Source organism: Schistocerca serialis, chromosome 5, assembly GCF_023864345.2.
Source record: "Schistocerca serialis cubense isolate TAMUIC-IGC-003099 chromosome 5, iqSchSeri2.2, whole genome shotgun sequence".
NCBI classification, from domain to species: Eukaryota; Metazoa; Arthropoda; class Insecta; order Orthoptera; family Acrididae; genus Schistocerca; species Schistocerca serialis.
In genome coordinates, this window is record NC_064642.1 from 296,081,958 (window position 1) to 296,094,766 (window position 12,809).

The 12,809-nt window shown below is 44.1% G+C and overlaps 1 protein-coding gene across 1 annotated transcript in view; it reads right to left on the reverse strand.

The window, feature by feature from the left end:
* LOC126481241 (ubiquitin-related modifier 1) overlaps nucleotides 1–12,809 on the reverse strand; it is a 59,632-nt gene that overhangs the window by 10,904 nt on the left and 35,919 nt on the right. The window lies entirely within an intron of this gene.

The window sequence follows — 12,809 nt, forward strand, 5'->3', positions numbered from 1 at the left end:
ATTGTCCCAACTTCTTTTTGTTCCCTTATGCCATTCAAGAACGCACGGACATTTATTTTTGTCATCCCAAGAAGCTGCTGAATTGCTGAATACTTCTAAATCATGTTTTTAAAGTACCTACATCATAGTGGAAGAAATTTTTTGAGAATTGGTTCAAATGCCTGTAAAAGAGTACAAATTTTAAACGGCAATAGTTTCAGAAACATTGTTTTGTAAAACTTCAAAAGCAGCCCTCATACTAGAGAACTACTACAGTTACTGCAGCTCCACTACTAAACATGAAAAGATAACAAAAGATAGATTTTAGACTCTCTCTCTCTCTCTCTCTCTCTCTCTCTCTCTCTCTCTCTCTCCGTGTGTGTGTGTGTGTGTGTGTGTGTGTGTGTGTGTGTGTGTAAAACATATTAGAACATATTAGAAACAAATGAGCTAAATGCGAGAATAAAGATGGATTTCTAAACATTCCATTAACATCTTTGGGCTCCTGCAACACAAATGTTGGATGGATGGAGTGACATCCAAGAGCTAACCTGTAATTGTAACATACTGTTATCTTTTTTTACTAATCTACCATGGACTGTCCATGAAGTTTGATGAACATTCTAACTTTGACATTCTGATGGGAGAGCCAGGCTTATGATTGACTCAGATTTCAATGACAGGAAGACTGATATATTTTTAATCTAGGATATAATCATGTCTGACGTGTTCCACATCCTGGAGGACCTCCTCACTACGGATCAATTGGAATGAAGTAAATCTAATAACTAATAACTGGTGTTTTCTGGGTCTCTCTCTTCAGTATAAACATATTACCGTAATTTTTCTGTTTTTATTTCTATAGCACCATGAAGAAGGAACAATAGGTTCTCAAATTATGAAATTTCAGTTTTAATTCCATTGATGTGGCTGTATCATGGGGCTATAAAATTCTAAATCTTCAGTTATTTATTCAGTTATTTTCTGGCTCATTGGAAGGGACTCATATGGTTTTAATTATCATCTCAAAAAAAACAGTTACAAAATTTTTCATCTGAAACTTCTTGGCAGATTAAAACTTTCTTCTGAACAAGGAGTCAAATTTGGAACCTTTATCTTTTGTGGGAAAATGTTCTTCCAAATCAGCTCTTCAGGCACAGCACTTGGCCCACCTTCACATCTCCACTTCCACAGTACCTCTACCCTGGAAAGATTCCAATCAACGAAGTCCAAAGAAGGTCAATTTGGGTAAAAAATTTGGTACTCAAAACTTTTTGTACAGTGGTATGAGGGAGGGCCATGAACAACTTACTGGAAGTCCTTTTTGGTGGGGTGTGAGCACTGGGTGGGTGGGAAGGCAGGGATTAAAGGACATGTTTTTATGCTTTTTTTAAATAACTCGGAAACCGCAGATTCTAGCAAAAATGATTCCTGGTACAAAATTAAACAACATTAATTTCCTATAAAGAGAATCCTAATCATTTTTTCACTATAAAGAGGATCCTTACCACACTTTTCTATGGATAATAGTTTCCATATTGCAGTTGATGAAAATATCACTGATTGCTAAAAATAGTATTTGAATAAGACTATTGTTAAATGAAGTGGACCAAGAACAAATATTAAATGTGTGCACCACATCTAAGTGCATTAGAACCACATTAAGGGAGTAAATGTGTTCTGGTGATGGGACAGGCTGAAAAGATGGGGGGGGGGGGGGGGGGGCAGGGGCGGGGGGTTACCATGTGAGGGAAGGCAGGTTGCCAGTTTGTGGTCAAGCACTTCCCTACATTGTAGGACCGCAATCTGAAGAGCAAGCAGGTGAGTCCCCTGTCCCTAACCCATTATGTCACAACAAACAATTACAGGGTGTTTCACAAAGCTGTACTGAATTTTACCTCAGTTCAGCTTATTAATGAATGGCAACACAGTGTGCAGACACATCCTGGGGGTGTTTATTTTTTGTGAAGTGCATTAACACTATATGGAATACAGACATGAGTTACTAATAATACCAACACATGGGCAGATTCTACTTAAATCTCTGCAAACTGTTAAACACTGCTAGAGTGAAAACTTATTCTCAGTCATTCTATATGGCCTTCTCCCAGGAAAGGTGGCTTCCAACACTGTCAGCACTGCTAACTTTTCAGTTTACAGACAGACTATAGCTCCTCAGCAATTCCCATCCAGTTCTCTTACATGAGTGGACAAGATAACTTAATCGATCTCTATTTATATAGTGGAATTATTAAGTGAGTACTTATCTGCAATTGTTAATTGAGCTTTTGTGTAAAATATGTTCCCATAACCAACGCCCGAGAAGTGTTTAGTTTGGAAGTTTATACTGTCAGTGACCTATGTAGTGTTGGTGGAAAAGGGATTGGAATCATAAATGTCGCAACTTCTTGCTGTCTATATTGACAGTGTGTTGTAAGGCTGTGTAGCCATCTTGTAGGCACTTGGTAGTGAATTAATGTGTACCACAAAGTTACTGCACTTCTCTCGCCATTGTGTTAGTGATAGGCTATATAAATCTCTTGCATAAAGGAATTGCTGGCACATCACCAGTACATAATGCAAAGTAGGTGGGAATGTGCATGATGGAATGGGACTAATAATGTATAAGTGTATGTGCTGTAAAGAATTGCCTGACTTTTGTTGAAATGTCTTACGTTCCCTAACAACTTGATGACCTATTGCTGTTGCAGGGGGAGCCTCTGCGTCTCATCAGAATTTCAAAGAGCTGAGGTTGGGCAGATGCATTTGATACCCCTCACATTATGAAAAGTATTCCAGCCACTGCTAACGGAGACAATGAAACCTGGGATAGGCTCTTCAGTGGCGTACACAACAGCTCCTGCAGTTAAGATTTCTACATAACTGTTCACTTAACAACTGCAAATAAGCATTCACTTAATAAACTGAAAATAACTCAACTATATAAACATGAGGTCAGTGAGTTGTGTGCGTGAGTGTGTGTGTGTGTGTGTGTGTGTGTGTGTGTGTGTGTGTGTGTGTGTGCGCGCCCACGTGTGTGTTTTTTTAAGTGAGTGAACTATTGTTGAGAAAGGCCTTAATGGCCAAAAGCTTTATTTGTGACTGTCTTTTTGTTGTGCCTATCTGCGGCTTTTAGCATCTCCACTATATAGTGAGTAGCAACTTTCCTTTTCATAACATTGTTACATTCCATCCTGGATTTTCGATTGTTTGAGCTCAGTGAAGTTATTTCATCTAGTCAGATAAGAACATTGAACAGGAAATGCTGGCTGTAAACTTTCCAGCAAGCAGCACTCATAGTGGGAGATGTTACCTTTCTTGGAAGAATGCTTTAAGCACTGTACAAGATGACCTAGAATTGCTCTCCCCTATAGGGGTGTAGAACAATGTGCATAGATTTACGTAAATTCTGTACATATGCTGTTTCTTGTGTTAGTATTACTAGTAACTCATATCTGTATTCCAAGTAGTGTTAACACATTTTGTGGAAAATGACACCCAGATGCTGGGTTAGAGTCCCAGTCCAGCAAATAGTTCTAATCTTCCAGGAAGTTTCAAATCATTACATACTTTTCTTTTTTTGGTAGGCTCCCAGCTTACAAGTCACCAGAGATTTAAAAGGCAAAGGGGCAGTATAATTTTGTGAAATACCTTGTAATTGTTCCTCATAACTTTTTGCGATATAGAGAGAGGAGAATCACCTGCTCGCTCTTCAGTTTGCAGACCTATGAAGGAGAAAAATGCCTGACCACAATTCAGGAACCTTCCTTTCCTAATGCATCTTCCTTGCATCCCCCCCCCCCCCCCCCCCCCCCGGGCCCCTCCCAAAAAAAAAAATCCTGCCATTCACCCAGAACACAATATCTTCCTTAATACAGTTTTACTGCAATTACTGATGGTACATATATTTGTTCTTGACTCATTTCATTTAACAATAAACATTATTATACACTATTACATCATCTTTTTTAATAAGCTGCAATTTTTTTCATACCTCCAACGCAGAAACTATTAGTCATAGAGAAAAAAAATGAATACAGTACTTTTTGTAGGAAATGTAATGTAGTTTAATTTTATACTGGGAATTTCAAGTTATTCACGAAAAACATAAAAAAAGGGACCTTTCAACATCCCCCACCCTCTCCCTCACACCTCGCCAGTGAGATTTTTAGTATGTTGTTCCTGGCATTCCCTCCCGCCAATGTAAAAAACATTGCAACTACATGAATTTTTCCCCTAATTTTCCTTTATCGACTACTCTAAACATCAGCAGAGCATTTGTTTGCAAAACCCAAAAGTTCTGGGTTTGAGTCCCGGTCCAGCATATAGTTCTAATCTGCCAGGAAGTTTCAAATAACTGCTCACTTTTCGTTTTTGGTAGGTTTCCGATCTACTTGTCAGCAGTCCTCGTCTGGTACACACTGAATTCCCTACACCAACAAAAAGATTATTAATATTATTCAGAAATAGAAAGTAAGGTGTTAAGAAGACAAAAAGGTGATACTTCCTTATATGGAACAAAATGGTACATGAATGTTAAAAATAGCCACACAAATAATTATGAATGCGATGACAATTAACACTAACCAACAAATGTGTGCTACAGTTATAGACAGCTCGATGTTCTACCGAAAGAGATTTGCTGAGACTTCACAACTTAAAGAAGCTTTTTATAAATACATCACCTAATAAAGGGCAGGAATGCACAGATGTCCCTAATTGGAAATGACATGTACATTCTGTTGCATAACACAATGGTACACTAGGTGCAGCCAGAAACATTTCAGAGACCTTCCCTAGCAACGAAAGACAAAGAACAGAAGGGGCACATAGCCCGGCATAATTCCAGAAAGAAAGGACCGCTGATGGTGCAGCAGTGAACACATAAGCTATTACTACACCCTGAATGAGCTGGGCATCCAAGCCATCAACATAGCAGAATGACATCGAGGCGACGGAGAGCTATCATCACAATACTGACTGCGCAAAGTGTCACAAGAAAGCTTAAGTCAGACACAAGAGTAGCTACTCAGTAGACTGACATGGCAGAAAGCGTGTCTGACAGGTAAAAGTGTGAAATTCTGAAGCAACCCACAGGGCTGGCCAGATGAGAAAAACAGAACAAATGAAGTCATTGCCACCTCACTGTACCAGAACACATGAGATCCACTTGGTCTTGTCTGGAATGACTTGGATGCTGTGAGCCACAACGCCAAGTGAATCAAGACTGATGTGGAGCGGTGACCATCACCATCCAGCAGGCCTTCTGGATGCAGGGCCTGGGTGCAGATCGACATCCATCATCATGCAGACATGTCACAGCTGCCACCCATCTCTATTCCTGTGGCAGGCTTCGATGCCACTGGATGTTACACGTGTCTCTGCACAAATTAACATACTCCGAGCAGAACGGGCAGATCTCTTGTATGTGTGCAGAGAACAATGGAGTCATGGGTGACCTTCCTTCTCTAGGAAGCTGTTAGTTGCCCTGAACAACACAGATGCCACCATGTACTAATTTCATGGGGCAATGTCCTTGTGACAACACTGGTGCACACCATCAACTCAGCCACCGCCACTGTGGCTGTGAACCACACCTTGGTCAGCACATACCGGGTGGTCGCTTGCAGCCTGCACTTCTGCACTCGCTGAATGTCCATATCTCAACTGTCAAACAATGGAAAATCCAGGATGACTGTAACAATAATATGAAAAGGAAAGTTGCTACTCACCATACACTGGAGATGCTGAGTCGCAGATAGGCACAACAAAAATACTGTCACACACACACACACACACACACACACACACAAATGCAACTCTCATACACATATAACTGCACTCTCTGGCAGCTGGAGCCACACTGCGAGCAGCAGCAGCAGTGGATGATGGAAGTAGCAACTAAAAAATGGCTCTGAGCACTATGGGACTTAACTTCTGAGGTCATCAGTCCTCTAGAACTTAGAACTACTTAAACCTAACTAACCTAAGGACATCACACACATCCACGCCTGAGGCAGGATTCGAACCTGCGACCTTAACAGTCGTGCGGTTCCAGACTGTAGCGCCTAGAACCGCTCGGCCACCCGGCCGGCGAAGTAGCAACTAGTTGGAGTAAGAAACTGGGAGGGGGAAGGATAGTAGGGTACGGGTGGGGGACAGTGAAGTGCTGCTGGGGAGCATGCAGGGACAAGTTGAAGAGAGGGTAGGGAAGCTAGGTGCACTCGGGAGGTTAGGTGGTGGGCAGTGGAGAGGAAAGAGAGGGGAGGGGTTGCGGAAAAGGAGAGAAGTAAAAAGACTGGGTGCGATGGTGGAATGAGGGCTGCCTAGTGTTGGAATGGGAACAGGGAAGGGGCTGGATGGGTAAGGACAATGTTAACGAAGGTTGAGGCCAGGAGAGTTACAGGAACATAGGATATGTTGCAGGGAGAGTTCCCACTTGTGCAATTCAGAAAAGCTGCTGTTGGTGGGAAGGATCCATATGGCACAGACGGTAAAGCAGTCACTGAAATGAAAGATGTCATGTTGGGCAGCATGCTCAGCAACAAGATGGTCCACTTTTATGGCCACAGTTTGACGGTGGCCATTCATGCGGACAGACGGCTTGTTGGTTGTCATGCCCACATACAAGGCAGCTTAGTTTGTAGATCACACAACTGGTGTCTCAGGTAGCCCTATAGCCCTACCTTTGATGGGATAGGTGATGTTTGTGACCAGACTGGAGAGAGGGATGTATGGGACAGGTTTACATCTATTACAGGGTTATAAGCCATGAGTTAAGGAGTTGAGAGCAGGTGGTGTGTACAGATAGACAAGTATATTGTGTAAGTTCAGTGGACAACAGAAACCCTGTGGAAGGGGTGGCAAGGATAGTAGGCAGGATATTACTCATTCCAGGGAATGACGAGAGGTAGTCGAAACCCTGGAGGAAAATGTAATTCAGTTGCTCCTGCCCTGGGTCGTACTGAGTTACGAGAGGAATGCTGCTCTATGGCCAGTCGGTTAAACTTTGGAAGGTGGCGAGAGACTGGAAAGATAAGGCATGGGACATTTGCTTTTGAGAGGATAATTACGGTCTGTGAAGGCTTCAGTCAGACCCTCGGTATTTTTTTAGAAGGACCGTTTTTCACTGCAGATGCAATGAACAGAGGTGGCTAGGCTGTATGAAAGGGACTTCTTGATATGGAACGGGTGACGGCTGTCAAAGTGGAGTTAGTAGGTTTGGTATGTAGCCATATTTGAGGTGGAGGTCAACATCTAGGAAGGCAGCTTCTTGTGTTGACTAGGACCAGGTGTAGCAAATGGCGGATTGTTGAGGTTCTACATCTACATTTATACTCCGCAAGCCACCCAACAGTGTGTGGCGGAGGGCACTTTACATGCCACTGTCATTACCTCCCTTTTCTGTTCCAGTCGTGTATGGTTCGCGGGAAGAACGACTGTCTGAAAGCCTCCGTGCGTGCTCGAATCTCTCTAATTTTACATTCGTGATCTCCTCGGGAGGTATAAGTAGGGGGAAGCAATATATTCGATACCTCATCCAGAAACGCACCATCTCAAAACCTGGTGAGCAAGCTACACCGCGATGCAGAGCGCCTCTCTTGCAGAGTCTGCCACTTGAGTTTGCTAAACATCTCCGTAACGCTATCACGCTTACCAAATATCCCTGTGGCGAAACGCACCGCTCTTCTTTGGATCCTCTCTATCTCCTCCGTCAAGCCGATCTGGCACGGATCCCACACTGATGAGCAATACTCAAGTATAGGTCGAACGAGTGTTTTGTAAGCCACCTCCTTTGTTGATGGACTACATTTTCTAAGGACTCTCTCAATGAATCTCAATCTGGTACCCGCCTTACCAACAATTAATTTTATATGATCATTCAACTTCAAATCGTTCCGCACGGATACTCCCAGATATTTTACAGAAGTAACTGCTACCAGTGTTTGTTCCGCTATCATATAATCATACAATAAAGGATCCTTTTTTCTATGTATTCACAATATATTACATTTGTCTATGTTAAGGGTCAGTTGCCACTCCCTGCACCAAATGCCTATCCGCTGCAGATCTTCCTGCATTTCACTACAATTTTCTAATACTGCAACTTCTCTGTATACTACAGCATCATCCGCGAAAAGCCGCATGGAACTTTCGACACTATCTACTAGGTCATTTATATATATTGTGAAAAGCAATCATAACACTCCCCTGTGGCACGCCAGAGGTTACTTTAACATCTGTAGACGTCTCTCCATTGATAACAAGATGCTGTGTTCTGTTTGCTAAAAATTCTTCCATCCAGCCACACAGCTGGTCTGATATTCTGTAGGCTCTTACTTTGTTTATCAGACGACAGTGCGGAACTGTATCAAATCCCTTCCGGAAGTCAAGGAAAGTAGCATCTACCTGGGAGTCTGTATCTAATATTTTCTGGGTCTCATGAACAAATAAAGCGAGTTGGGTCTCACACAATCGCTGTTTCCGGAATCCATGCTGATTCCTACAGAGTAGATACTGTGTTTCCAAAAACGACATGATACTCGAGCAAAAAACATGTTCTAAAATTCTACAACACATCGACGTCAGAGATATAGGTCTATAGTTTTGCGCATCTGCTCAACGACCCTTCTTGAAGACTGGTACTACGTGTGCTCTTTTCCAACCATTTGGAACCTTCCGTTCCTCTAGAGACTTGCAGTACACGGCTGTTAGAAGGGGGGCAAGTTCTTTCGCGTACTCTGTGTAGAATCGAATTGGTATCCCATCAGGTCCAGTGGACCTTCCTCTGTTGAGTGATTCCAGTTGCTTTTCTATTCCTTGGACACTTATTTCGATGTCAGCCACTTTTTCGTTTGTGCAATGATTTAGAGAAGGAACTGCAGTGCGGTCTTCCTCTGTGAAACAGCTTTGGAGAAAGGTGTTTAGTATTTCAGCTTTACGCGTGTCATCCTCTGTTTCAATGCCATCATCATCCCAGAGTGTTTGGATATGCTGTTTCGAGCCACTTACTGATTTAACGCAAGACCAGAACTTCCTAGGATTTTCTGCCAAGTCGCTACAAAGAATTTTACTTTCAAATTCACTGAACACTTCACACATAGCCCTCCTTACGCTAACTTTGACATCGTTTAGCTTATGTTTGTCTGAGAGGTTTTGGCTGCGTTTAAACTTGGAGTGAAGCTCTCTTTGCTTTCGCAGTAGTTTCCTAACTTTGTTGTTGAACCACGGTGGGTTTTTCCTGTCCCCTCACAGTTTTACTCGGCACGTACCTGTCTAAAACGCATTTTACGATTGCCTTGAACTTTTTCCATAAACACTCAACATTGTCAGTGTCGGAACAGAAATTTTCGTTTTGATCTGTTCGGTAGTCAGAAATTTGCCTTCTATTACTCTTGCTAAACAGATAAACCTTCCTCCCTTTTTTTATATTCCTACTAACTTCCATATTCAGGGATGCTGCAATGGCCTTATGATCACTGATTCCCTGTTCTGCACTTACAGAGTTGAAAAGTTCGGGTCTGTTTGTTATCAGTAGGTCCAAGATGTTATCTCCACGAGTCGGTTCTCTGTTGAATTGCTCGAGGTAATTTTTGGATAGTGCACTCAGTATAATGTCACTTGATGCTCTGTCCCTACCACCTGTCCTAAACATCTAAATGTCCCAGTCTACATCTGGTAAATTGAAATCTCCACCTAAGACTATAACATGCTGAGAAAATTTATGTGAAATGTATTCCAAATTTTCTCTCAGTTGTTCTGCCACTAATGCTGCTCAGTCGGGAGGTTGGTAAAAGGAGCCAATTATTAACCTAGCTCGGTTGTTGAGTGTAACCTCCACCCATAATAATTCACAGGAACTATCCACTTCTACTTCACTACAGGATAAACTACTACTAACAGCAACAAACACGCCACCACCGGTTGCATGCACTCTATCCCTTCTAAACACTGTGTGCCTTTGAAAAATTTCGGTAGAATTTATCTCTGGCTTCAGCCAGCTTTCTTTACCTATAATGATTTCAGCTTCAGTGCTTTCTATCAGCGCTTGACGTTCCGGTACTTTACCAATGCAGCTTTGACAGTTTAAAATTACAATACCGATTGCTGCTTGGTCCCCGCATGTCCTGACTTTGCCCCGCACCCTTTGAGGCTGTTGCCCTTTCTGTACTTGCCCGAGGCCATCTAACCTAAAAAACCGCCCAGTCCACGCCACACAACCCCTGCTACCCGTGTAGCCGCTTGCTGTGTGTAGTGGACTCCTGACCTATCCAGCGGAACCTGAAACCCCACTACCCTATGGCGCAAGTCGAGGAATCTGCAGCCCACACGGTCGCAGAACCGTCTCAGCCTCTGAATCAGACCCTCCACTCGGCTCTGTACCAAAGGTCCGCAGTCAGTCCTGTCGACGATGCTGCGGATGGTGAGCTCTGCTTTCATCCCGCTAGCGAGACTGGCAGTCTTCACCAAATCAGCTAGCTGCCGGAAGCCAGAGAGGATTTCCTCCGATACATAGCGACACACATCATTGGTGCCGACATGAGCGACCACCTGCAGATGGGTGCACCCTGTACCCTTCATGGCATCCAGAAGGACCCTTTCCACATCTGGAATGACTCCGCCCGGTATGCGCACGGAGTGCACATTGGTTTTCTTCCCCTCTCTTGCTGCCATATCCCTAAGGGGCCCCATTACGCACCTGCCGTTGGAGCTCCCAACTCAGTAAGCCCACCCTCTGCGACCGCCCGGATCTTGCAGACTGTGGGGCAACCTCTGGAACAGGACAAGCAGCCATGTCCGGCCGAAGATCAGTATCAGCCTGAGACAGAGCCTGAAACCGGTTCGTCAGACAAACTGGAGAGGCCTTCCGTTCAGCCCTCCGGAATGTGTTTCGCCCTCTGCCACACCTCGAGACGACCTCCCACTCTACCACAGGTGAGGGATCAGCCTCAATGTGGGCAGTATCATGGGCAGCCACAGTCATAGTCTGATCGGGGGATGCGTGGGACAATCTGGCCGTCCCCGACAAACCCCCATCCGGACTCCCACAGTGATGCCCATTGGCAACAGCCTCAAGCTGTGTGACCGAAGCTAACACTGCCTGAAGCTGGGAGCAAAGGGATGCCAACTCAGCCTGCATCCGAACACAGCAGTTGCAGTCTCTATCCATGCTAAAAACTGTTGTGCAAAGAACGTCTGAACTAATCTACAGAGAGCACAAACAAATCGACACAAAATTTAAACGGTTATTAAAATACAAGATTGCCTAGTAAATGCAGTAATGCTACTACTTGCGCACTGCTGACACACTCCTCGGCAGCGGAAGGAAACTACGCGATTTTACACTACTCAGGTACTAAAACGCGATGCTACAACTCTCAAATACTATAATACGCCTGAAATTTATGAATTAGACAATGCAAGTACCAAAAACATGCAAAGAAATTAAGAATTAAACTATGTAACAAATAAGTGAGCTAGGAGTCTATGACTTTCTGCTGTCAGCTGCTTACCCAACGGCACCAGCGAGCACACCTCCACAGGTTCTGGAGGAATGTGGTGAGGATGTCCACACCCTAAATCCAGATCATTAAGATGACATCAATTAATCTGAACCAGGTGAGGGGTTTAGAATTCTGGGTGTGTAGGAAGGATTCCTCTAGATGACTGATGAATAGGTTGGCATAGGATAGTGCCGTGCAGGTGCCCACAGCCATACCCTGGGATTGTTTGTAGGTAATGCCTTCATAGAAGTAATTGTGGGTGTGGATATAGTTGGATATGGCAACTACGAAGGAGGCTGCTGGTTTGGAATCCGTCGGACGTTGGGAAAGGTAGTGTTCAATAGAGGTAAGGCCATGGGCATTAGAGGTGTTAGTGTAAACAGAGGTGGCACCAACAGTGACGAGCAGGGTGCAGTGTGGTAAAGGGACACGAACTGCGTAGAGTCGATGGAGGAAATGGCAGGTATCTTTTCTATAGGAGGGTAATAGGTTGAAGGGGTTGGTCTACGAGAGCAGAGATTAGGTTCATTGGAGCAAGTAAAAGGGGGCGGGGGGGGGGGGGGGGGGGGGGCTGGTAGAGAGGTGAGCAGAGAGATGGACCCCAGGGAGAGGTTCTGGGATGGGCCTAAGGACTTGAGGAGTGGCTGGAGATCCTGCTGGGTTTCTGATATGTGGTCACAGTGGCAAGGTTTGTAGGTGGACATATCTGACAATTGGCGGAGTCCTTCTGCCAGGTAATCTTTGCAGTTCAAAACAACAGTGGTGGAGCCTTTGTCCACAGGTAGTATTAGACGGTCAGGATCAGTTTTTAGATGGCTGTGGTTCTTTCTGAGGATGTAAGGTTAGTTCGCATGTTGAGGGATTTAGGGAATGATGGTGAGGCAAGGTTCGAGGTTAAGAAATTCTGAAAAGTTAATGAGGTGATATGGGGGCAGTGGGGCTGGATCACAGATGGATGGAGGAGTGTACTGAGTCAGGCAGTGTTCAACATTGGTCTTTGGTTGAGTCTGATTGGTAGGGTTGGTGGCAAAAATGTGTTTCCACTGTAGGGACCAGGAGAAGGAGAGGTCTTTAACAAGTCCTGCATGACTGAATTTGCCGAGTGGGGGCAAAAGGTGAGGCCTTTTAAAGGACTGATATTTCTGGGGGGCTATGGCTTTATAGGAAAGGTTCATGACTGTGTTTGAGGTCTGTTCAGCTTCTGCATTTTGTGTGGTGATGGGAGGGAGTTTTGGAGGGTGGGGTAAATGTAGCAGTCTTGCAAGACAGGGTTTGTCAGCTATGAGGGGATGTGGAGGAGGTTTTGAGGTTATTGTAGAGGTACTG